The sequence below is a fragment of the Armigeres subalbatus genome, chromosome 3 (assembly GCF_024139115.2).
Source record: "Armigeres subalbatus isolate Guangzhou_Male chromosome 3, GZ_Asu_2, whole genome shotgun sequence".
In the NCBI taxonomy this organism is placed as follows: Eukaryota; Metazoa; Arthropoda; class Insecta; order Diptera; family Culicidae; genus Armigeres; species Armigeres subalbatus.
The window spans coordinates 406,608,497-406,636,116 of NC_085141.1; the positions used below are offsets into that span (position 1 = coordinate 406,608,497).

The 27,620-nt window shown below is 37.9% G+C and overlaps 1 protein-coding gene across 6 annotated transcripts in view; it reads left to right on the plus strand.

The window, feature by feature from the left end:
* Positions 1 to 436: 436 nt before the first annotated feature.
* The window catches only part of LOC134227073 (uncharacterized), a 130,200-nt gene continuing 103,016 nt past the window's right edge, over positions 437 to 27,620 (plus strand). Inside the window, exons 1-2 of one of the 6 annotated variants that reach the window (XM_062708309.1) lie at positions 453 to 663; positions 846 to 1,050. The gene's annotated coding sequence lies outside the window, so the exon portion shown is untranslated. Of the gene's footprint in view, positions 1,051 to 27,620 lie in introns of all 6 variants that reach the window. The other 5 variants (XM_062708310.1, XM_062708313.1, XM_062708307.1 and 2 more) reach the window with 5 other exon arrangements.

Here is a 27,620-nt window from a genome sequence, read left to right on the forward strand (position 1 = left end):
TGCCGATAATTCATGTAGGGGGAATGACGGCTTTGGCAGGTTTTGTTCTATTATTGTCAGGGGGTTTTTTGTTGATCAAATTTTTTGAAATTTGGCCACAGTATTCTTTGATATGCAAAGAATGTTAAGGCCAAATTTGAGCATAATTGGTTATAGAAAACCCCCCTGCCAATAATAGAACAAAACCTGCCAAAGCCGTCATTTCCCCTACTTGTGTATTCTTTATTGCAGTATATAGTTTGTTGTTTTGGTTGTAGATGTTAAAATTTTCATAACTTATCTAGACTACAAATTTTAAAAACAATACTTCAGATTCGTCCGACTTATGTTTGATAGTCCGCCACTATGTTTCACAAACGAAAAACAGCCAACAACAAAAAAATCAAAAAAGAAACGTTCTTTAGCTCACCTAGACGGGCCGTTTTTCGCCTGCCGGCTATCGCATTCGGGTACTCGGCGGTGTTTTCACAGTTCCAAGCAACCCGCACTGGAGAGAACACGCGCGCACGCTCCCCGTCATCTGTATACCAGTGAGTGAGATCGGTTTTCGGAACATTTCGTCGACTACGTATAGCGGCAACAACTGAAGGCGCGATCGGTGCGCGCGAATTTAGTTTTCCTGATAACGAATTCGTCACGCGCACGTGTGTTTTGTGTATGAAGGTGAAAGGACACCCATGCCACTATGAGTGGGTGGAATAATGATATCGAAATGATGGTGTGATAATTAGCTACTGCAGTGCGAAAATATGAGCGGTTCATGATGAGATAAAAAGGGTTACAATCTTTGAAGAAACGATTCCGTTGTTCAAATGGAGATCATTGTGTTTCTCTCTTATCATCAGCAGGTATACATCGACTAGGATAGTGGTGTAGTGACGTGAAGAAATGGTGGAGGCCATCGTTACTGAGCTGTTCTGGTCATTGTGCTTATTGTGTGATTTATGATGAATAGTGAATAATTGTGATACCGCAGAGCAAGAAGAGATAAACAGAGCAAAAAGTGACAGAAAACAACGCATCATTATCATTGAAGACGTTGCTTAGTTGGTAATTTATGACTGCTGCTGCTGCTACTACTGACTGACGTCTTATGTGATATTCGTACACGTATATGATGCTGTCAATTATTACCTTTTTCTAGTGAAACCGTGAACAAACGAACGAGCGATCCAGTAGCTTTGTCAAGAAGAACATTAGCTACTGTCGTCCGATGACTTGTTTAATTAATTTGCGAGGAAAGGACGGTTATCATTTACACCGACGGAAAGATACGATGGAATCAGGTTTGACAAAAGTTCACCCAGAATATGGATTGTTTTTTTCAACAAAAAAGTGTAACAGAAGGTGTTCGTCCTGATATAACAAGTGTACTATTTTGTGTCAATATTTGTCAGATACCACAAAACAATTGTCATCAGAAACAGGCAAAACACTTGTAGGCATTATTCTTGTCAAATTGAAAAATCATAAGGGTTGTGTACAAGACACGACCGCCAGACGTAAACTACGTAAAACGGTTTGGTGAAATGAAGAATCTAGTGCCAGTGCAAGAATACATATTTGCAGCAGCTCTCTACAATACGCGCTCGTTATTCTGCTACGAACGGCAACGTACAACAAACAAATTCGTCTCGCCTCAATCTTCCTATGTTTAAAATGGTGTCCATGAGAATCGATTAATTCCCAATAATGCATATTTCGAATCACTAACGACCACACGACCCACGCCATAGGCTGGAATAACAAAACCAAATAAGAATCTTGAAAGAATTAAACTTGACTGCCACTGAAGCCATCCATGTGAATACATATTTGTAGCATCTCCCTCCGAAGCGCGCTCGTGATTCTGCTACGGACGCCAGGCAACTTTATGGCGTCCCCAAGCGGTTAATTTGCACTTTGAAAAAAGTTCGCCTTGCCTCAATCTTCCTTTTGTAACTAATCGATTACTCTCGATTCTTGACGATTATTGAATCGATTCATCGTTGAGTAGTAATCGAATCAAAATTAATCGATTATCATAACGATGAATCGATTAATTGAAGTAATCGAAATCTAATAGTTGTCGTAGAATCCCGATTAATCGATTACTCTCGATTCTTGTCGATTATTGAATCGATTAATCGTTGGAAAATAATCGATTTAAAAATTAATCGATTATCACAACAAATAATTGATTAATCGAAGTAATCGATTAATTTGCGACATCTCTACCGATGATGGGACCGCTCTCCGCGATATTTCAAATTAAATGCCACGCGCGCGGGGGAAACAGTGTTCTTATAATCAATAAAGATGGCCCATTAGTCCCGCCTCTTTGTTGTCCGGTATGACTGCAAATATTGTCTACCCGTCACACATTTACTAGAGGGGCGTGACTACAGGTTTAACTTTATTGATTACAAGAAAGCAGCTCTTCCGCGCGCGCGAGCCATTTCGTTCGAGTTGTCGCGAAAAGCAGATCGTAGTCCCACCATCGGCTTCGGCGGAGCTGCTACCGAAAATTTCATTCTCATTCTCGATTGTGTGGTTCATGTGGTCGTTCGCGCTCAGATTAAATTTTCTTGTCTGAAGTACTAATGATTAGCTACCATCAGAGAAAGTAGCTCTTAAGTCACAACTTGAGGCGAGATGAATTTTGTTCAAAGTAAAATTTAATTGCTTGGTGATGGCAGATTGTTTTCCATCGGTAGCAGAATCACAAGCGCGCGTTATAAAAAGACGCCGTCGATAATTATTCGCGTGGATAGCAGTAACAGTCAAGTGAAATTTCCCATCAAGATTATAATTCTAGTAGGTAGCCTGCTGGTTGTTTAAGGTTTTATTTCCATCCATGCGAATACATATTTGCAGCTTCTCCTTCTGACGCGCGCTCGGACTGGCAGTAATGCTATGATTCCGCTACCGATACCAAACAATTATGCTTTGTTCTATGAAAAAAATTCGTCTTATATCAACTTTCTCAATCACTTATCAATCACTGAATCATTGTTCAAAATTAAATCCACAGCAAGAAGAGTAGTTAAGTGCTAGACAAACATCATATAATTGAGCTCAGAATCACGCTAGAATATTTCACTGAAAAATTTTCTAGTTCCTAGCGGTTGCACTATAGACAAATTATTTCAACTTAACCTTCCTCCCAAACATAATGGTGGTTCTGAAAAGATCCGATTCATTCCCAATTATATGCCTCACCAACAACAACTACTGGACTGCGCGACAACCATCTGATGATTCGGCTCTACACACGCCGTTAATGGCCAGATCCAAAAATGCTGCTTGTAACACGGATGTAAAGATGTACTGCTGTTGCCATGACCGCCACCACTATCGAACGAAACATTTTCATCCGCACCACCACAGCCGTTGTCGCTAGGACCGCTTCTGGACGCCTTGGTCCGCTTTCCTGAATGAAAATGACGTACGCACGCGAAACACGGGGCTTTATATACACAGGAAAAACGAAGCAGTGGATCAAAAGGCCCGTACCTTACTGCAATCTGATGTCCGTGTTGGGTTGTTACTGCAATCTGACGAACGTGATTGATTATTTTTGAATTTTTCACCCGGTTTGGAAAGAAATAACATTTTCAATAGTTTGCCCTTGATATTGAATAGTTTTAATACAATTAGCATATTGGTGGAAAGATTCCGAATCTATTAATAACAAAATCTCGAAAATCGTCGAAAGATAAAGTCTTCATTACCGTTTGAAATCTTACATGATTTCGTGACGGTCCCCAATTTGGAAATTTTCATTTTGCACCCTGTATCCGGGGGGCCTCCTTAGACGCGCGGCTACAAAGCAAGACCATGCTGAGGGTGGCTGGGTTCGATTCCCGGTGCCGGTCTAGGCAATTTTCGGATTGGAAATTGTCTTGACTTCCCTGGGCATAAAAGTATCATCGTTTTATGAAATTTGGCCACAATATTCTTTGATATGCAAAGAATGTTTAGGCCAAATTTGAGCATAATTAGTTACAGAAAACCCCCTGACAATAATAGAACAAAACCTGCCAAAGCCGTAATTTCCCTTACTAACGATTGGCTACCATCAATGAAAGTAGCTCTTAAGTCACAACTTGAGGCGAGATGAATTTTGATCAAAGTAAAACTTAATTGCTTGGTGATAGCAGATTGTTTTCCGTCGGTAGTAGAATCACGAGAGCACGATTCAAAGAAAGACTTATAATTTTGGTAGATAGTCATCAATGCGAAAACATTTTTGCAGCTTCTCCGTTTTACGCGCGCTCGTGATTCTACATACATACAGAAAATATACGATGATTCAACTCATCCATGAGTTTTTAGGTGCTGAAATGTCACGCGCGCGTGGGAGAGCAGTTTTCTTATAATCCATAAAGATGGCTCATTAGTCCCGCCTCTTTGTTGTCCGGTATGACTGCAAATATTGTGTAACCGTCACACACCCCCAAAGGGGCGTGGCTACAGGTTCAACTTTATTGATTACAAGAAAGCAGCTCTTCCGCGCGCGCGAGTCATTTCGTTCGAGATGTCGCGGAGAGCAGACCGTGGCACCACCTTCGGCATCGCCAGAGCTACCGAAAATTTTATTCCCGGCGATGGTGTGGGTCGTGCGGTCGTCGTCATTAACATTAGCAGCGCTCAGTTTAAATTTTCTTGTATGATGTAGGAGGAATGACGGCTTTGGCAGGTTTTGTTCTATTATTGCCAGGGGGGTTTTTGTTGACCAAATTTTATGAAATTTGGTCACAATATTCTGTGATATGTTATGATATGATATGATATTTGATATGAAGTACTAACGATCGGCTACCATCAATGAAAGTGGCTCAAGGTGACTCGGGGAGACACTACACACCGTGTTATTTTTCTTATCTTTTGTCTCTTTCTAACATTGTCACCTCGTAATTATGGAGTGGCGTATTTCGGTTTTCAGTTGTTTGATGTAACTGTAAATGTATCAGCATGTAGATTGCGAGTAAGCACGCGCCGGTGATACTTTTTCAAAATCATATTTGTTGTAGAAAAAAATTAAGCATTAATGATAATCAATAGTATCAATAGTATTGGCAAATTGCTGAAGGTTTTCCGAATCGATTTATAAGCAAATGACGAAAATAAGATAAAGACGCTATTAGCGTTTGAAATCAATCCTAATTTTTGTGACAGTCTCGAATTTGGAAATTTCCGTTTTAAACCATGTATCTGAGTATTCCCCTTAGACGAAGTTTACGTCAAATCATCTGTAGCAAACATCAATACTGACGCCATACAATTTTTTTCAGTCATAATGCGAATCAATTGTTTGCATGGTCTCCTTCCAATACTTGCTTGGGATTCAACTACCGACGTTAGCGTTGCGGTTTGAATAAAGTTCATTTCGGAACCGATTTCTTTTTCAATCATCAACAGGAAAAATACAAAATTAGAGTCTGGCGGGAAAATTTCATGTTGTGCCGACAACATCCAAATCGTTGCAAACGCCACATTAGTGAATAAATTGCTGTAGCAATCTTCCGATGACAGCCTATGCTCGGACCGGCACTAATGCTATGATTCCGCTACCGATGCCAAACAATTATGCTTTGTTCTATGAAGAAAGTTCGTTTAATATCAACATTCTCAATCACTAAAATTATACAACTCCGAATTACGCTAGAAAATTTCACCGAAGAATTTTCCAGTTCCTAACGGTTGCACTTTAGGAAAATTATTTCCACATACCCTCCCAAATATAATGATGGTCCTGAAAAGAACCGATTAATTGCCACTTATGTGCCTTATTAACAGCAGCCACTGGGCTGCGCGACCGCCATCCGATGATTCGGCTCAACGAACGCCGTCGATTGCCAGATCCGCCGAAGATGGGACACGGATGAAAATGATGTGCTGCTGCTTCCACGACCGCCACCACCACCGACCGAAAAAATTTCATCCGTATCACCACACCGCTGAGACAGCCGTTGTCACTGGGACCGCTTCTGGACGCCCTGGTCCGCTCGCCGTGACATCCAGAATGAAAATGACGTGCACACGCAAAACACGGGGCTTTTTATACACAGGGAAAACGAAGCAGTGGCCTGTACCTTACTGCAATCTGATGTCCGTGTTGGGGATTTATGAACGGAATTGAATTTTTCATCCGGTTTGGAAAGAAGTAACATTTTCAATAGTTTAACGTTGATAATCAATAGTATCAATAGAATTGGCAAATTGCTGGAGAATTTCTGAATCGATTGATAAGCAAATGTCGAAAATCCATCGAAAGATAAAGACGCTATTAGCGTTTGAAATCTATCCTAATTTCGTGACGGTCTCGAATTTGGAAATTTTGGTTTTACACCCTGTATCTGAGTCTTCCCCTTAGACGTAGTTTACGTCAAAAAGTTGTTAATTTGACACCACCTGTGCGAAAGATAATTAATTAAATATTTTTCAGGCACATAGACATTTATACAATACTAGCAGTCCCGTCGAACTTCGTCTCGCCAAAGTAATGATTATTTTCAAAATTTGTGTTTTATTTGTATGCGACCATCATAGATACATGTCTTGCCTTCAAAAATCTCCACATACCATATTTGGTTCCATTTAATACAAATAATAAGGTAGTGTCTCCGGTTATGGGGCGATTGCCTGTTTCGTTCATAACTTTTTGCCTTTCTCGTATTCTAAGTATACGTAAAGGCTATATGATCGTTCCAAAAACAAACTTTTTATAGAAGGCCCGGAGACCCATAGTGTTATATACCGATCGACTCAGCTCGACGAATTGAGGTGATGTCTGTGTGTATGTGTGTGTGTGTGTGTGTATGTGTGTGTGTCTGTGCGCACCCACCCAAAAAAAATGTCACTCATTTTTCAGGTACTTATCCTTAACCGATTTACTCGCAACAAGTTGCATTCGACGCAGGATACTCTACCATTGTTTCCTATTGAAAATTGGTCAGATCGGACTATGGGCTCGGAAGTTATGGCCAAAATACAACTTTTTTTTTATAGAAAAAATGAGTAAAAAAATGTCACTCATTTTTCAGGTACTTATCCTCAACCGATTTACTTGCAATTCGACGCAGGATACTCTACTACCATTGTTTCCTATTGAAAATTGGTCAGATCGGACTATGGGCTTGGAAGTTATGGCCAAAATACAACTTTTTATAGAAAAATTTAGTAAAAAAATGTCACTCATTTTTCAGGCACTTATCCTTAACCGATTTACTCGCATCAAGTTGCATTCGACGCAGAATACTCTCCCATTGTTTCCTATTGAAAATTTTCCAGATCGGACTATGGGCTCAAGAGTAATGACCAAAATACTATTTTTATAATGCACGAGAAAGGCACCATCACCGCTAGGTGGATTAATCTGGGTTTTTAAGTCAACATTATGGAGCAATGGAAAGCTACAGACCTTAGCTAACTTTTCTCCGAATTAACTCTATTGTTAAAAAGAAACTTTTAAAAATGTGCGGCTACTTATAAGCAGCGTCGATTTTTGGGCAAAAAAATATCCCCAGTTGTGGGCCACGTTTTAAGGCCGCTAGAAATGGAATAAAAATGAAGTAAAATGCTTATAAATTGATGAAAAAAGATCGTTTAATTATTTCAGCAGCCTTCAAAGGCGAAAAAACACAAAATAATACATTTCAACGGCAAAATAAAAGAAAATTATTCTTACATGTGAAATAGCTGAATGTCATGTCACCACACTTCAAATGCACGGGACGATCGCAACCATTGCAATGGGTGGAGTTTGCAGCGGCCTACATTTAGGTACATTTAGTGAACCACTACCACGAATGATAGAAATTTTTCTTTTGTTCATCAAATTTACACGACGCAAATATTAGACTGGAATTCGACATCACACCGCAGAGTACACTTAATGTACTAAATAATAAAGCATAACACTTGTTATATCTTTCTAATGTTTTGCTTCGAATAAAAAAAAATTAAATACAAATTTGAAACAGAAACAAATTTTTACGATTTTTTTTTGCGCCTAGAAACCATATATGTGATTGTGTGAATACGCTCCGATATTGGCTCTGATTATGAATGCTGTCAAACTACAAGTTAGACATTGCTCTGATTTGTCGCATCTGTTTCAAAAATCATTCATGGTGGCCTACAACCGGCTATATTCCCATACTGTCAAATGTCGTAATGCACTTCAGGAATCGCCTTTCCAGTACTTTTTTTAAAAGGTGAAGAATTTACAACAAAGGAATTGAAAATTTACAAATCCAGGAATTGAAAAAAGTGTACTAGAGGGTTAGATACAAGCTAATTACTATGTATAATAAGTGTGTATAATTATATGCTTAAAAAAATAACTAATTTAAGATATAAAGAAAAAATCCTACCACTTGTTAACTCTGATAATTCCTGAACGAACGTTTGACGATGTCAAATGGAAAAGAAAATGACTCATTTTATCTCTAAAATCTGCACATTGAAAGTTATAGACAAAGCAAAAAGCCCTCGAATATTACCATTTCATTGGTGATAAAAACCGCGTCAACATCGTCGTTCGTTGTCGCAAGACTGAAGCCTGTAGAAGACAGCGGTAACGATATGATGATAAAAAAAATCATTTCAGCTTGTTGCAAAACGGTCATCCACAAATCTAGAGCATTATAACGGCATGCTAGGAAGGTATATGTCCAAGCCAAAGCGATGTCTCCAACTATCTAGTGATGGGAAATCTTGCCAACAACGTTGACCTTGAAACACGCTGAGAAGCTTGGTCCTCTGTAGATGCGAATCCAGTTTTGGACTTTTGCGAAATGAAATCGTCCGTCGACGTACAAGCTGTATCGGAATATGTTTTCGCTAGGTATGCAGATAACACAGCGACAACAGAATCGTTATCGTTTGTTTGAATAAATTAAAATAAACCACAGACAAGCAATCAAAGAGTGAAGTTGTTTTTATCGAGCAGGAATGGAACGGTTGCTTCGAATCTTAGTAAATAATTGTTTTTGTATTAAATTTGGAATAATTCAATTTTCACTGTTACTTTGCAATTTACAATAACAAAGTCACAAGTAGTCCGTCTGTTTGTCTGTTTAGAAATAGTCGCATTCAGCGAATGTCACCTGACGCTACAATTTGATTTTTTTTACGTATTAACTTTTATTAGATAATACGTTTTCGCATATGGTGATGTGCAAAACTGATACAGAAAGCATTGCAACAGTATATGTAGACCTGCTTGAAGTTATTTTTAATGAGTTCTCGAGTTGTTTTGTTGACAATCTGAAACGTGACGAATACAGGAACTGGGAACACCCATAAATGATATCAGCTATCTAGAACAGACGTCTAATCCTGAGGACTCATCAGCTTGACACCAGTTGAACTGAATGCACTAAACGGAATCCCTACATAGTCTAGAAGAACATCCCTTCTATCTATTAGGCGTTTCTCGTGGAAATCTCATTTGTGGCATAATAACATCCGCTTGTGTATTTTCCTACTTATGCACGTTTCAATTTCGATGCATACATTTTTTTCTCTTCAACCGGATTAAGAACATATGGCAAACATCATTCCGCTTAGAACAAACCAGCTTCACAACTCAAAATCTGATTGAGCTCGTTGAAACAAGAGCACCATGAGGAGCTGCGATGCGAATACAATGTTCACGTTGAACGGTATACCAAATTATGCAATCAATCAGTGGCGTATGAATATGCGGGTTAAATATGCGTGCGAGTTCGATGACTCTTTAAATGGCATAAAATTTATCGATGTAGTATATGAGATACAATATTTCAGATTTTTTTTGGGCATATCAATACTGATATACGACCGAGTTTTTTTTTTTTTTTTTTTTTTTAACTAATTTTATTTGCTAATTATCTAATACATGCATTCATCTCATAGACTAGGTGTTCCGTGTTTTCTTAACACTATCATCCTTATTTGCTATGTTACGCTTTTAGTTATTATTAATACATTTCAATTGCCTCTGGCAGTTAGAATTTTTCCTCTGGTTGAATTGAACCATGTAGGAATTACAATGTTTTCAACTTAAACTAAACTTAACCTATTTTATACTAAGGGTACAAGGAGTTAATCGTTGCAATAGAAGATTGCAACGATTTTTGTCTTATTTTGTTGGACATTTGTTGCAATGTCTCAATATTAGAAATTCTATGAAGTTCATTGGTACTATACCACGGAGGCAACTTCAGAATCATTTTCAAAATTTTATTTTGAATCCTCTGGAGTGCCTTCTTTCTGGTATTGCAGCAACTAGCCCATATTGGCACAGCATACAACATGGCAGGTCTAAAAATTTGTTTGTAAATCAAAAGTTTGTTCTTAAGACAAAGTTTTGATTTTCTGTTTATAAGTGGATATAGGCACTTAATATATTTGTTACATTTGGCTTGAAGGCCTTCAATGTGATTTTTAAAGTTAATTTTGATCTAGCAGAAGTCCTAAATATTTAGCTTCGCTAGACCAATTAATTGGAACCCCATTCATAGTGACAATATGTCTGCTAGAAGGTTTCAAATAAGAAGCTCTCGGCTTATGTGGGAAAATTATAAGCTGAGTTTTGGAAGCATTCAGGAAATTTTCCATTTTGCAAGTAAGTGGAGAAAATATCCAGACTTTTTGCAATCTACTACAAATGACACGAAGGCTTCGCCCTTTGGCTGAGAGGCCCGTGTCATCTGCAAACAAAGATTTTGACACCCTGGTGGTAAATCAGGTAAGTCAGAAGTAAAATGTTATACAATATGGGCCCCAGTATGCTGCCTTGGGGGACACCAGCCCTTACAGGTAATCTATCAGATTTAGTATTCTGATAGTTTACCTGCAGCGAGCGATCTGATAAATAATTTTGGATCAGTTTAATGATGTACAGAGGAAAATTAAAATTCATCAATTTTACAACCAAACCTTCATGCCAAACACTGTCAAATGCTTTCTCTATATCAAGAAGAGCAACTCCAGTCGAATATCCTTCAGATTTGTTGAGCCGAATTAAGTTCGTAACTCTTAATAACTGATGAGTGGTTGAATGCCCATGGCGAAAACCAAATTGTTCATCAGCAAAAATAGAATTGTCATTAATATAAACCATCATTCTATTTAAAAGAATCTTTTCAAAGAGTTTGCTTAATGAAGAAAGCAAACTGATTGAACGATAACTAGAAGCCTCAGTTGGATTTTTGTCCGGTTTCAAAATTGGAACAACTTTGGCGTTTTTCCATTTATCTGGAAAGTATGCCAATTGAAAACATTTGTTAAATAAATTAACCAAAAAGATAAAGAGCTCTCAGGAAGTTTTTTGATAAGTATGTAGAAAATACCATCATCACCCGGGGCTTTCATATTTTTAAATTTTCTAGTAATAGATCTCACTTCATCCAAATTAGTTCCCAACGAAGGATCAAAAACATTATCTTGATTGAGAATGTCTTCGAAGCTCCGTGTAACCTGATCCTCAATTGGACTAGTGAGACCTAGACTAAAATTATGGGCACTCTCGAACTGCTGAGCAAGTTTTTGAGCCTTTTCGCCATTTGTTAATAAAATTTTATTTCCCTCTTTAAGCGCTGGAATTGGCTTTTGAGGTTTTTTAAGAATTTTTGTTAATTTCCAAAAGGGTTTCGAACTGGGATCCAACTTCGAGACATTATTCTCAAAGTTGGTATTTCTCAGAATAGCGAAACGTTTTTTAATTTCATTTTGCAAATCTCGCCAAATAACTTTCAACGCGGGATCGCGAGTTCTTTGGTATTGCCTTCTTCTCACATTTTTAGACGGATCAGTAGCTGAAGATCGTCGTCAATAATAATGGAGTTGAATTTAACTTCACATTTCGGAATTGCAATGCCTCTGGCTTCGACAATTAAATTTGTCAAAGATACGAGCGCATTGTCAATATCACTTTTGGTATCGAGAGGAATATCAACATCAAAATTCCTATCGATATATGTTTTATATAAATCCCAATCAGCTCTATGATAATTAAAAGTAGAGCTGATTGGATTATAAACGGCTTCTTGTGAGATTTCAAACGTCACAGGAAGGTGATCAGAGTCAAAGTCAGCATGAGTTACCAATTGGCCACACAGCTGACTTGAATCCGTTAAAACTAAATCAATTGTAGAAGGATTTCGACTGGAAGAAAAACAAGTTGGTCCATTGGGATATTGAATAGTATAATATCCCGCAGAACAATCTTCAAATAAAATTTTACCATTGGAATTGCTTTGAGCATTATTCCATGAACGGTGTTTGGCATTGAAGTCACCAATTACGAAGAATTTTGATTTGTTGCGAGTCAGAATTTGAAGATCAGCTTTCAACAAATTCTTTTGCTGCCCATTGCATTGAAAAGGCAAGTAGGCTGCAATGAAGGAAAATTGTCCAAAATTTGTTTCAACAGAAACTCCCAAGGTTTCAAAACTTTGGTTTCAAACGAAGAAAATAATTTATGTTTGATACGTCTATTAATGACAATGGCGACCCCACCACAGGCGCTGTCAAGACGATCACTTCTGTAGATAAAATAGTTTGGATCTCTTTTAATGGAGAGTCCTGGTTTTAAATACGTTTCAGTTATAATGGCAATATGCACATTATGAACTGAAAGGAAGTTGAATAATTCATCTTCCTTACCCTTTAGAGAGCGGGCATTCCAATTTAGAACTTTCACACAATTATTTGGATCCATTGAAACGGAGTCCGATAACAATTTTTTGTGTGTACTTTATACCAACCTGAACAGCTTCAGGAATGGTATTTGCTTTGAACATTGCATCAATCATGTGATGCAATTGTTCAGTTAAAAATCAAAATCGGAAGCAGTCATGCTACCTGAATCGGCAACATGACCGTTATTTTCCGTTGGGACATGGGTATAAACCTCATTTTGAGAAGAGAAATTTTGTCTACCAGCAGCGATGTTTGCATACGTAGGTACATTCGAAAATTGGAATTTACTGAAGTGCTTGCTACCCGTTGACGAGCGGCAAATTTTTTTTTGTGAATTGTGGTGGGTATGAATTGCTCGACCGGTAACCGGTTTCGAAATTTGAGCGTTTGAAAAATTTCTACCCGTCGAATCTGGGATCCGATTGGAATTTCCGTCATCAATTTTGCACGGGAATTCAAAACTTTTGCGTGAAGGGCATTCCCAGAAATTGGATTTGTGATTGCCCCCACAGTTTGCGCACTTAAATTTATTGAATCTTCTCTCACAGGACATGCGTCCTTGGCGTGAGAGGTTCCACCACAAATCATGCATTTAGCATCCATGTGACAATGTTTGGTTCCATGACCCCACTTTTGGCACTTACGGCACTGGGTAGGGTTTTGAAATTTCCCCAGGCCTGCGGAAATGTTCCCATGTAACACGGACATGGGACATAATACAGGCCTTTTCAAACTTTTCATATTATTTAGTTCACTTTTGTTAAAATGAACTAAATAAAATTCTTGAGAAATGCCCTCTGGGAAGTACCAGAGCACTATAGGATTTCAGGCGGTCATTAATCGAAAATGTCATGTCTTCCGAATTATTTTAAAATATTTTCTCTCCATTGTCAATACTCTAATTAAGAGAAATTCTGAATTTGAAGTCTCTAGGTGCACTAGTTCCAAAGATATAAGGTGGCAAAGTCAGAAATGGGTAAAAAGTTAGCAAATTTTCTGAAAAATATTTTATTTTCAACTATTTATTGAAATATTTTTTAAATGTTTTTTCTTCAATGTTAATACATCATTACAAAGGTTATTGTATAAGCTTTTAAATGGTGTGCAAAACTAATGGTTACACTGTGAAAAAAATGAAAAAAAATGCGGAAGCAATATTTTTTTCCAAAAACGACGCTATTTTCAACTTTGATAGTGAAGAACTTTTTTCCTCAGGAATCCCCAGGTTCTTTTATGATACACATCAAGGACAAAGCTTCGACTAAAATGTCCTGAAAGAATTTCTTGCCAGTATTTGCAATTAACAGAGTTAAGTCACTCTGATTTTTTTCATTTGTTTTTTACCGTGTTTTGCCTCTCTCGTACTCCAAGGTTAATGCTCATTCCAAAAACGAATGTTTGATAGAAGGCCCGGAGACCCCTAGTGGTATATATCAACTAACTCAGCGCGAAGAATTGAGGTGATGTCTGTATGTGTGTGCATGCGCGTCTGTATGTATGTGCGCAAAAGAACGCAATCGCCATTTAGACACTTATTTGTGTCCGATTTTCTCGCAACAAGTTTCATTCGACGGGAAATCTAGTCCCATCGTTTCCTATTGAAAATGGGTCAGACTGAACTATGCGCTCAAAGGGTATGGTCAAAATACATTTATTGGTAATAACTTCGACTTTATTTATAACCATTTGAGCTCATTTAATTAACTTTTCAAAGGAGTAAATGAATAAAACCCCCAATGCAATGCAGCACAACGGTAACGGAAGGATTTAACAGTTCGCTCATATATTTCCTGTCAAATTTTACCGTTTCCGTCGCCATTCCGCTGAAATGCGTTTGGGGCTTGAGTGGTTTGAGTCATTCTCTAAACCTAATTTTCTGAGCTATTCATTAGCTACTGATGGAGAACTAAATATGAGATTTCATAATATGTAAATATTTATAAATCTCCTGGAATCAATAATTCCCGACATGTTTATTGCAAAAGTAAAGACGAACAATATCTTAGTTAGAACGGAGCGTATGAAATTCCTGCTAGTGTTCATGAATGTCTGGCTAATGGTAGGGAAATATTTATTCACTCATCTACACTTTGAGGTTCACTGGCTGAACAACCAGCGGAAAGTCAATATAAACAGTTGAAGAAATTTAGAACTCATAATGCAAGAAAATGATCAAGAGAGGCAAATGTTGACATTTTCCTTCGTGCCTTACATGAATCAGATCCATTTTAAGCTCGATTTGGATAACGAGGAGACGTTGGAAAAAATTTTTCACTTAGTTATTCTTATGCCATGCGTAATTTTGTAATATTTGAAGATTTTCAAAAGTTCTTTATCTTCTAATACTTTAGATGAATTTATCTCATCTTCCATCGTTGATGGAATTGAAGAAAATATCATTGAAGACTTAAACCTTGACACAGAAAAAGAATGATGCTGTATATAACTTGTAGAAATCATGAAAACAAATCAAAAGTAATTCAAATAGTGTTGTTATTTAAATTAAAAGAATTTTGCTTTTCGGAAGAATGGAGCATTCTTACATTCCACAATGAATGTCCACATTTTTTGAGAATATATTAATCTCATTTTTTGAATAACTTTTGCACATAATACTGACATGGGTTTACGATTTCGAAATTGCTAATACCCTTTGTCAAAAGTTATTTTCAATTCTAATTATTTGATTAACATTTAATGCTTTATGATCCTTCAGATCCTAGTACAGGGTCAAACAAATCGTCCTAAATACAAATTGTGAGGCATGAGAGTGAGAACAAAAAATATCACGGAATGTCATGAAATTAATGTCATTTAACATGATCGCCGCCATAATGTCCATAAATTGCTGAACTTAGTTTTGTACAGCCCCTTCCTTCTCCTTAAGAAAACGCACGAAATTTCAACTTCCCAAATAGGTTTGCTTTGTCACGTTAATCGAACCTATGAAAAAATTATTACGTAATTCATAGACGATCCCCAAAGGGGGGTTGAAATTGTATATTCATGCTATTTCGACCATACACAGCTAAAACTAAGTGGAAAATCACTTTAAAAGTCCAATTTTATTTTGACCGCTCGCTTGTATGGGGATCCCCCATAGTGCAGAGTGAGATTTCTTTCATCTTAATTACTTGGACTGGTGAAAATCCAAGTAATTGAGAAATTTCAATTTTAATCTCATCCAGTGATTTGTCATCACTGGGGAGACCTTTCAAGACGACTTTGAACAATCGCTCAGTTTTGTCGTCGTATGTGAAGAATTTATGGTGCTTCTCAGTTAAATACTGAAGAAGACGTTTGCGATCGTCAAAGGATCCCGGCAAAACGCGGCAGTCACCCTTCCTAGCAATCTGAAATGAAACCTTGATCCCCTGAAGGTTACTCAAAATCTCATTCCGGAAGCTAGAAAACTCGGCAACATATACCACAATTGGCGGAATCCTTTGCTTTTTCGCATGAATCGAATCACCTGGGCTAGAGTTAGATTCGATTTGCTCAATTTCATCATTAATCAAAGCGAACTGATTGCCCAGTTCGATTGGAGAAGAATTATTTCCGATATTAGAGTTAGAAGGAATATCTGAATTCTCCAGCTTCCTTCTATTTTTCCGCGCTTGGGCAGGACGGTCTTGAAACCTTGTTTCTTTGAAGGAAGTGGAGAATTCAGAGACTCCCCTTCCTCTTGTTTTTATTAATACTCATTGCTGAGCGTGGAGACGTGACCTTCTAAGAGGTTTTTCCCAGAACGGTGTCCCTGCAGGATTACCACCGCTTGTCGGAATTTTACTTCCGCAAACGGGTCCAACGTAAAACGAAGGCACGGGTCCTTGCAAAGATCGTAACGGGATCAGTGGGTACAAATAGCGCTAAGAAGCACCGTTGAAATTAAAATAGCTTCGGGTAGTATTAAAAACTTCCTTCCGCAAAGAGAGAAAGAACCGCACAGCACGAAAGCACGGTCTGATATACGCCCGGAGTAGTTTTGATATAATCAGCAAGGCCCAAAGTGTTCGGGCCAATATGACCTGAATCACAATTTTAAAATGCCCAACAGTGTTTGGTTGAAACAAACCAAATTGGATGGGATTTTCCTGTTTCGCTAAAACCTATATTACTAAACGTTGACCTACATTGCAGGACATTCCTGAGGGGCTCAAAAAAAATCACACTCAAGGTGTTCGGGTCATATTGACCCGGATTTGATTTTACAATGTCTCGAAATCGAAATAAAAAAAAATATCTCAGAAAATTCTCAAATGTACATGTTTATACCCAAAATAATTGTTAGCTCATAAGTTTCCCTAAACTAACCTCAGATTGATGTTCGACCACACCTACATTATATAACCCACGGTGAAATGATGAATAGCAGGCCACTTTTATATGGACGAAATTTGAACAATTTAAACGATCTTATCACTTTTCCCCCATTCCCCAGATTTAAATTTGAGACCATCACGAAAAGTGGTCAGGAAGTACGGGCTTTCAACTGATTTTGGGGATTTTGGTATCAATCGATCGACGTGCTCTTTAAAGGTTCCCCCAAACACACGCGACGCGATTCTATCGCTTGGCGACAGCGATTCTGTCACCGTTGGTATGGAAGCGTAAATAGAACATTGCCGACAGCGACCAAACGATAGAATCGCGGCGACTAGTTGTCGCCGTCGCGGCGATAAAATCACTTAGGTCTGGGGGAGCCTTAAGCATACACAAAACGCGACGCGAGACTGGATACAACACACATGGTTTTATTTTTTTTATTCCTTTATTTTTTTTATAGACACTCTGTGTTACTTAACCGCAGAGATGCCAGATTTGAAGACATGTCTTCAATTTGAAGACATTTGAAACTCTGCGATTTATTTCATGAAGACATTTTGAAGACTTTTCATAATATTTGAAGACTTATTTGAAGATATTTGAAGACAATCAATAAGCCAGCGAATAAAAAATACAATTTTATTGCTTACTTATAAATTCTGCGACTCTTATATGCAAATCATAGGAATGTTACAAAAGTTATAATAGTCTTTGTCCCGGGATTAAAATCTCAAACATAAAAATATATTTACACAGATTTACACTAGCCGGTTGATAACTGCAACGCATTTAAAACGACAAGCGCACTTAACTTTAAGTCACAGAGAAACAGACGTCTCACTTAACATATATTCCATCGTACACCTTTTTAACGGGGTATTTAACTTTTTGTAGGTGGTCAATCGGCCACCGATGGCGCTTTCATCGATTTTGCTTGTGTTTGACGTTTGCACACTACGGCCATCTGGTTGCCGATTGGCCACTCACCGGGATTTTAGCATTGGGGGACAATGTTTTCGTGACGATGATTTTGATTGCATTTTGTTCTAAGTGAGACGTCTGTTTCTCTGTGTTTAAGTAGTGTGCTATTGAGGAAACTCTTGAAGGCAGCGTTCGTTCAGCGGTGGCGGCGTTTTTAACGTGTCTTTAAAAGGTATTTCGATCATTACTTCGGAACGCAATGACCGATCTAATTTATTTCAAGCGACAAAGATAGACTGAATTCTTCTATCACTTGATTTAATCTATTCAACGGTTGAGCTAGATCCAATTTTTTTAAAATTTCTTCTGAATTCATGTGATCTATTCGTCATTTCAATATGACATTCCTCTGAATACCCATAGAGAATGGGGGTCTCCAGTAGCCTTGCGAGCAAAGGCGTAGGATTGCCAATCCGGAGATGGCGAGTTTGCTTTTCGGTCTGGTCTAGGATATTTTCGGGTTGGAAACATTCTCGACTGGCCAAGTTCCAGTTGGAATGTAGAGCCATTGAAGAAGACCCATAGCGAATGAGAACAGATTTCGTGAAACTCTTTGAATTTCCCGTGGATTTTTGAAAGAATTTTCAGTGAGAACTTAGAAGAATTTTCTGTATAAAATAAGGATGATTTATGATGAAAATTATGAGGAACTTCTCGTCTAAATTAAAGAGAATAGAAATTGAAAAATTCAGTACAATCGTGGACATTTATAATAATTTCTGTATGGAGAAATATAGAAAATCCTCCAAAAGTTTTTTTCCTAAGCTCATGCGTGAAAATCTTCTGCACTCCCACAATTTTAATTTTCCCAAGAAAATTGCCCCAATCAATTTCTAAAGAAAACCCTTACGAATGTCGGCAACAAATTGAAATCGTTCTTGAATGAATATTTCACAGAATTTCCACGGTAAATTTTTAAAATCTTCTTGAAAGAAATTTAAAAAAAATCCGGTGAAATTTCAATTAAAGACTCAGTAGAAAATTCTTTCCTCACTGTAGTTAAATTTATTGGATTTAGGATTTAGGATAATAGGATTTCTATGGTAATTCTTCTAGAAATATCTTTGAACTTTCAAGGATTTTCTCTAAGGGGCTGTCTCATTTGAAGAATTAAACTGAAATTAAACTTAAACTAACATTCCAATAATTATCGAATAATCATGCTAGCAGAGCAAGATTGCTTCTGACAGATATCGAAAAAAAAATCATCGATCTCCTATTGGAATTGCTGGGTAGCACCAGCCATTCTTATGACCGGGAGATTTTTTTTTTATTTTCGAACTGTCACTTTTAATTTTAATTCTCCAAATAAGACAGATCCTGAGAATTCCTCTATGAATTTCTAAAAAAATCGTTCTGGAATTCTTTTTGAAATACCTCCTGAAGTTCCTCCAGGAATTTGTCCGGAAGTTTCAAGGATTTTTCCGAAAAATCGTCCAGAAATTCCTCCAGGCTCTTACGGAGAAGATTAAAGTAAGTTCGTCCAGAGATTCCTGCGAAACTTCATCCAAGAATTCCTTCGGAAGCTGAGCCAAAATTCCTCCAGAATTTCCTCTGGTAATTTCTTCACGAATTTCTCCAGACGTTCTTCCAGGAATTCTTCCGAACGTTCCTCAATAAATTTCTTTGGAAGATTCTCCAAGAATATTGCCGAAAGTTTCTCCAAGAATGACTACTTCAAGAGTTCTCTGGAATTTCTTTGTTATTTCCTCTTGCATTTCTTTCGGAAGTTTCTGCAGCAATACCTGAGGAAGTTCCATGTTCTTAAGTATTCATCCAGTTCTTAAGAATCCATCCTGAACTTCCTCCAGGATTTCCTCCGGAAGTTTCTTCAGATTTTTTTTCAGGAATTCCACAGAAAATTCATTCAGTAATTACTCAGGAATATCATACAGGAATTCACCAGGAAAATCTTGTAGGAATTTCTCCAGAAAATACCTCCGAAACTCATCCTGATGTTTCTATAGGAATTTCTTCTTAAGTTCATCCAGGATTTCCTGAAGTTCCTCAAAAAATCTTCAAAAACTCCTTTGGAATTCCTCCAAAAAAAAATACTCCAGGAGTCTTCCAGAAGGTCCTTCAGAAATTCCTCCAAAAGTTCCATTAGGAATTTATTCAAAAGTTCCATCAGAAAATCCTTTAGAAGTTTGTTTAAGTAAATAAAATAGGTAAATCAAGGTAAATAAAATAAGTTTGGAAGTATTCCACGTGGAAATTCAGTTAAAGAATTCGATGGAAGCATGTTCTTTTAAATTCTGACAATTTGAATGTTAAAAAACTTTCCACATCTATAAAACAAGATGATTAAATTTACAAACTTATTGCTGTTCCAGAGAAAACTTTCCTTTTTCCGGTTCAATTTTCAAACTACCGCAGCTGTCACTTCATACTTTTTCTCTGCTATTTGGCATGACATTCTACGATGACAACGCCAATTACCAGGTTTTAGTTTTAGTGTATTGAAGATTTGCAGGCTGGCGGTAGAACTTTGACAGCTGCGGTAGAATTTTGCGGAATCCGCAAAATGGAAATTTTTAAGAGATCCGCAATAATTGGATTTTAAAATTTCAGGCTAATAATCATAATTTTAATATTGAAGACATTTGAAGACATTTTTACTCGACTGTGAAGACATTTAAAAAAATCACCTGGCATCCCTGCTTAACCGCTACTGTGCCGAGATCTACTGTGGTATTCTGCAGCCAGAATCCACACAGAATCTATTTTTAGATTTTTCCATTATTCATTGTTGTTGTCGTTGCTGGTCCATCTCGTCGTGAGTCCCTTGTGTTCGTTTTTGTCCATGTCGTGTATCCAATGATCGTTGCATTGTCCGGTTGCCATTTATCCGGGTAACGTTGGAGGAATGCCTCCGAGAAGAACAAGTTGTCAGTCGTCATCAGGTAGCCGTGACGGTGAGACGTGCACCCCAATACGCCACCGCATAGGCTGCGCATCCGGCGACTGACGAGGGTTTTGGTGGAGGGGCTGGGAATCGAACCCATGACCATTCGCTTGAAAGGCGAACGTGTAGCCAACTACGCTACGGGACCCCCCTAACACATATGGTTCTTACAAATGAAAAAAGTTTTTTTTAATTTTACCTTTTTGTCGACCGGTTTCGGGCTCGTTGTTGCTTATCTACAGGACGTGGTCCAACTGGTTACAAATGGGGATGATTATACTTTTGTACTTGGCACAGTACACGTCAAAAAGAGATGGCATTCACATTATTTCTTGTTTTGTCAAGTGGAAAAGGGATGATAATATTGGCGCTTCATCTTCGTTGATTAGCGGCTGTTCAGCGTTGGCAATGTACAAGGACTCCCAGGCATTAAGTTGGCATTAAGTTACTTACGAACGCATTTTACTAGCTCGACTTGCGTCCAATCTATAGTGTGGTTCTGGTCTGCTGCCACGCTCGAGTCATGGAACCTGTCGTTGTTAACTACGTTTTTATGCTCTTTTAAACGAACCTTCAGTTTTCTGCGTGTTTGACCAATATACGCTGCAGGGCAGTCTTGGCATGAGATTTCGTATATGCCAGACATTTCTTGCCTCGGAATCGTATCTTTTAGAGCACATAAACGATCCTTCAAAGTGTTCCCACTGTTATAGACTGCCTGGAAACCATCCATGCTGCTTTAGGGTAGCCTGAATCAGAGTGTATGTAATTAAGAGTGGCGACATGTGCCGCATTTGACAGGTCTCCTGCTCGTTTGGAACACGATTTTGTATGGAAATGACAAATGAATTTTGTTCCAATTCTGACAGTGTCACCACTTTTAATTACATACACTCTGGCCTGAACAGCGTTTGTCACCTTCGGGTAGAAGGGTAAGCTAGTTCTTCTAACCTCTTCCTTTTCGGGCTGAAGTTTAGTGGCGTTCTGACGGTGCTTTTTCATTTCGTGTTTTTTGAGAATTTTACAAACGAATTCGTCATCGTATCCATTCAACCTAGTTGCTTCAAAATCCATCTTCTCCATTGGTATGCTGAACAACCGGTGCGCCATCAATTGAAAAGCTACTTGTTTTTGTGCACCAAAATGGTTTGATTCCGATACGATATACCGATCAGTATAGATGTGGGTTTATGGTAAATGCCAAATTTCAGTGTGTTGTCCACTTTTCTGGTTATTAAAAGATCCAGAAAAGGAAGATTTCCTTCATGTTCCTTCTCAACAGCGAACTTGATTGTTGTGAGTTTGCAGTTGAACAAATCGAGTGTCTGTGGAAGGTAGCGCTCTTTTACTATTGCGAAGATGTCATCCACATAACGTCTCCAGATTCGGGGGGCAAATTTTAATGTGAAGGCCAACTCTTTTTGACGTGTACTGTGCCAAGTACAAATGTGTAATCGTCCCCATTTGGAACCAGTTGGACCACGTCCTGTAGATGGGCAACATCGAGCCTGAAACCGGTCGACAAAAATGTATATTTAAAAAAATCCTTTTTCGTTTGTAAGAACCATAGTGTTGTGCCCAGTCTAGCATCGCGTTAAGATTTTGTCAAACTTTTGAAAACAATGGGTTGAAGGTGCTGAACTATTGAAATATTGGATTTTGACAAGCACTGTGAACAGATGGTGAACCATCCAATCGCGTACGTGAATCACAAACACAGTCATCAAAATCGTTCAACTGACGGTCTAGATTTTCATCTACAGTTCAATCACCAGCAAAGAGAACGATGAATCTATGACAAAAGGTCGAAAGGACAAAATGTCGAAAGGGACAGAAGGTTGAAAGGCACAGAAGGTCGAACGGAACAAAAGGTGCAAAAGAAGAAAATGTCGAAAAGGACAAAAGGTCGAAAGGGACAAAAGGTCTATCAAGAACAAGTGGATAACAATGTATACAATGTATTGGGTGTATTCCAAAAGAATTTATGAAATGCATTTAACTTCAAGCAGAAATAACACACGCATCTCATCAATCAAAATTGAAGAATGAGCAATTTTCAAAGCAGGAGTAATTACTATGAAACAATATTATGAATAACTTGATAGTTCTGATAGAGATAACAAGATTGTTGATAGGAAATGAATAAAACTTGTATTTTGCGAGACAGAGTTGTCCTGTACACTTGGCAGAAAAAATGCTCTTTTAATTTTCACTATTTGTAAACAATTGTATAAAATTCATCCGATGAGTGCAAATAATACATGAATATCTAAATTTTCTGAATGTCACTTCGATCTGTCAAAATAGTGCACGCCGCAGCCACGCAGGCGCACGCATTGAAAATACACCGGCGTATAATACACGCCGGTGTATTTGATGTGCGGCGTGCACAATTTTGACAGATCGAAGTGACATTCAGAAAACTCAAACACCCATCTATTAGTACTCATTGAATGAATTTTATTTAATTGTTAAAAATTGTGAAAAAACAATTTGCTAACTGCAAAGGGCAACTGAGGTGCGAGATTGGTTCTCTCCGTCTCAGTTTCTTGTCTATTTCAACCTTTTGTCTTTTTCGATCTTATTATTTTTTTGTTTCTTTCGACCTTTTGTCTCGTTCGACGTTTTGACCTTTCGACGTTATGTATTTTCGATCTTTTGTCCCTTTCGTCCTTTTCGACCATTTGTCTTTCGACCTTTTATCCTTTCGACCTTTTGTCCCTAACCTGCCGTTTGGTTTCGTTTGGTTCACCTGTCATAAGACGAGTTTATACAATCCCATTGAATTCCACCACTTAATTGTATCTTGACAGATACGTATTTCGACCTCAACAGTAAGGCCGTCTGACCTAAAGTCGAGTCAAGTACGAGACACTGAAGACGGCCTTACTGTTGAGGTCGAAATACGTATCTGTCAAGATACAATTAAGTGGTGGAATTCAATGGGATGGTATAAACTCGTCTTATGACAGGTGAAAACATTCCACTAAAAAGCTCAAAATAATTTTCTTATTCGTTTGGTTATTAAAAATCATATTCTGGATTGAAAATCGTTTCTTTTCTGAATATCTGTCCTACACAAGAAAAGGTAAAGTAGGGACAAATTTCTTCAAAGTGCGAATCGTAATCGCTTGACGACAATAGAAATTCTTTGTCTCCAATCATTTGAGCGGCTGACTTTGGCATTGAAATGAAATTTTCTCTAGATTCTGATTTCGATTTTGTTGCTGGTTGTGATTGGGAAGGCGCATTATTGAAAACAAATGGTTTCATTTTACACAAGAGAACGTTGAGTCGAAATAAATCGTGCAATACTGGCACAACTCACAATATTTCGTCTTTGACATTTTTATGGCAAAGCACGGAAACCGGTATAAAGTTTACCTGACAAAGACCCAAGTCACCAAAAGCTACATAGCTTTCAAAATTTAATGATTTTTCGAAAAATTCTTTAAAATTCATGAATTTGTCAATTTTTTAAAGTTTTGTTGCTGCAGCATACAAAACTAATCCATTGGTATCAACACATGAAGAAAGATTCGCGATATTCGAAATAATCACAAAAATATAGAAGTGAGTCAAAAATTCGAATCGTCGTTTCTGAAAGTTTTTTGATTTCAAGTTGTGCCATGGAAGTATTTTTCGATGGGCAAATCACAATTGCTTGGCCTGCAAGACTCTCGTCGGAGGAAGAGGCTGCAAAACATTATTCGCATGGATCGTTCTGGTAGCTCTGCCGATCGGTCACGAAAACCGAACCTCGGCTTGTCAGTATTCGATATCAATTGAGACCGAGGTCTCGCCCTTTCGTTGGCCGGTACCGTTGACGCCGTTTCGTTAGCTCCGCCTTTCGTTCGTTCGAAAGCAGGGCACCCGTGCAAAACCAGGGTCGAGCCAATTTCTTCAAAGTGGCGTCGGTAGCAGTGCAAGCGCTCGTCGGAAGGAGACGCTGCTAAGCTAATTCGAATGAATGGAGTCTTTCGCGTTTCAGCGGCAAATTATGGAGTGGTTGACAGCACTCTGACGGATAGGCCACCGTGTTGAGAGCCGCACGGCTGTGTAGATCAAGTTGAATGCATCATAAGAATCAGTGCTCCCAGCGTTTGGAGAAGTTTGTCATGAGGTATAGCTTCCCGAATCAGTTCTTTATCATGATACCTTGCGGAAGAAGTCTCTCACGGTAGGCTACGCTACGTATCGTAAATGTATACAGAGAAGATAAGTGAGATATTTTTTCATTCTCCTTTGGATTCAATCCCTGCCAGTTTTACATTCCTTTGTCATAAGGATAGCACGACGAAGCTCAGATGCATGAGGAAGTCCAAAAACACTGTGCCCTAAATTGAACCCATGAGCATGATCTTGCTTCGTACACACTAAGTTTTTGTTTCTCGAGCTCGGCAAAATCGGGCACCGCTGTAGCTCAGTAAGTTTCAGAACTGAACTTCGGCAGAAAATTTGATTTATTACTGATTTTCGGCAAAATATTTACCGTATCTCAGCAAATGAAACGTCACTTTTACTGAGATCTCGGTAAAAATCGTGTTTGCTGAAACTCGGCGGTGCCCACCTCGGGAAAATAAACAAAAAATGCTGAGATCTCGGCGAAAATTTTTAAGTGTGTAACCACGTGCTTTATTCCCAGACTAAGGAAGGCATAATGCAGCATTTTGCTGAATATTTGCACTAGGAATAACACCGGACTTCCTCCTAGACGGATTATTGAAGGAATCCGTGGAGAATATCCCCGAGAGATTCCTGTATAAATCTCTGGAGGAAATCGTAAATTTAGTTTTTGAATAAATTCATGGATATACGTTAAGAGAAATTCCTGCATGCTAGTCCTGAAGGAAATCTCGTAGGTAGGGTAAATCACTACTTGGGCCTATCGACCCGATTCCCGGCTCACTGCACAGAAAACTAATGATTTATACTGTTAGGAAGCCGTAGGTTTATGATTGATAATTTTTAAAAAGTCTCCCATTTATCATTCACAATACTCAATATATTTCAACCACTTGTTTTACTCCTAATTGATCCAATTGTAGAAAATAAAAATGTAGATTTCAAAACTTTGCTCTCCGTTGCCACACCACTGAGCCGGACTGATTCTTTCCACTTTTACAAAACGGTATCATCAAATAAACACCTACCTGAAAATCGTCACAGTGCTCGATACAACCATTGCAATCTTGATTGGATCTTGATTTATTTTTCTAAGTTATTTACTGATTTGCTCTACTATATATTGGAACTCCATTTAAATATAGGGGATATTGACCTAAATCAGACATTACCCAGCTCCCTGTTAATTAGCTAGGGCCTTATTTTATTATTCAAGTGATTTGCTAAAATTAGCACAATTCACAACATTTTCTCGAACTTGATGTTTTGTGCATTCAAAGAATTTTAATGTATAGGGGATATTAGACAGAATGAGACACTGGACGTTGCACTGTAAAAAAGAAAAAAAACCTCTCTTTAATATGTCCACTAAGTAAGCCACGATGCTAATATAATTTTCAGAGTTATTAATTGATTTTCTCTATCTGATTTTAAAATTTAATTTAACTATAGGGGATATTTGGCAAAATCAGACACTATTCAACCCCTAGGAAAAGTCACATTTTATTGTCCAGATAATTCGCCGATTTTCACAAAATTTTCTCGAGCTTTCAATTTGTGTGTTCTGATAAATTGAATAAAAACGGTTCAACGTATAAGGGATATTGGACAAAATGAGACACTGAAGGGATCCTGCGAAAAAGAAATAGCCTTTTGATATGCCTACAATAGTCTTCAAGGATCCTAGTACATTTTCCTAAAATGAAAATTGATTTGATGTTATACTTTTGAAATTTTTTTTCAAATTATAGGGGGCAACAGGCAAAAACAGACACTAAACATATTTCCAGTGAATTGTCCGAGGATAACACTATTTCATCGTCCTGTATTCCATAACTGACAGTAACTCATTTGATGATCTCCTCGAATCGTAAATGTGTATCATCTGAAGCATTTTATAGGGGATATTAGACAAAATGAGACACTTATCCGTGTTCTACAATATATGGGAGGCCTATTGTGATATTTCCATAACACAAGTCAAGGTTTTCCCTGTCTTTTCGATTGATGTGAACATATGCATTAGCAAAATCCTCTATTTGTAGGGGAAATTGGACAAAATAGGACACTTCCAGTATTCTAACGGCAAAGGGTCGGCACCATCAGATTCTTTGGATTTTGTGATTTTTTAAGGTAATCTCCAGATATGTACATACCGTGGTTGAATTGCGTCCGTTTTTTGGCTCGAATTTGCACACTGTGATTGCTTTAAGTTGTTAATCACCACACTATAATTCTAAACACATGCCCTCCAATTCTTCCTATTAGTTCGTTTCACTAGAACTTATTTAAACATATTAGAATACATTTGAAAATTTATTCTCAAACCGAACAAAAAATCACCTCGGCCCAAGAACTTCTAGCCGCACCGTGCTGCCAAAAGGCCAGAAGTATGAAATTGATCCTTCATCGTTAACAGGAAAACTGTCTAATACGTTGGCGCTATCATGTTATTTATAATTCTCTCGATTTCAAAAGGTGAAAAGAATATTGTTTTTAAGTGTTTGGAAGAAATTTGGATGAGTAAATATATCTTCTCATCCAAATAAAAATGATTATGAATAATATCATCTGGCAGCTTGTTGTCGTGAAACGAGCATATTTTTGT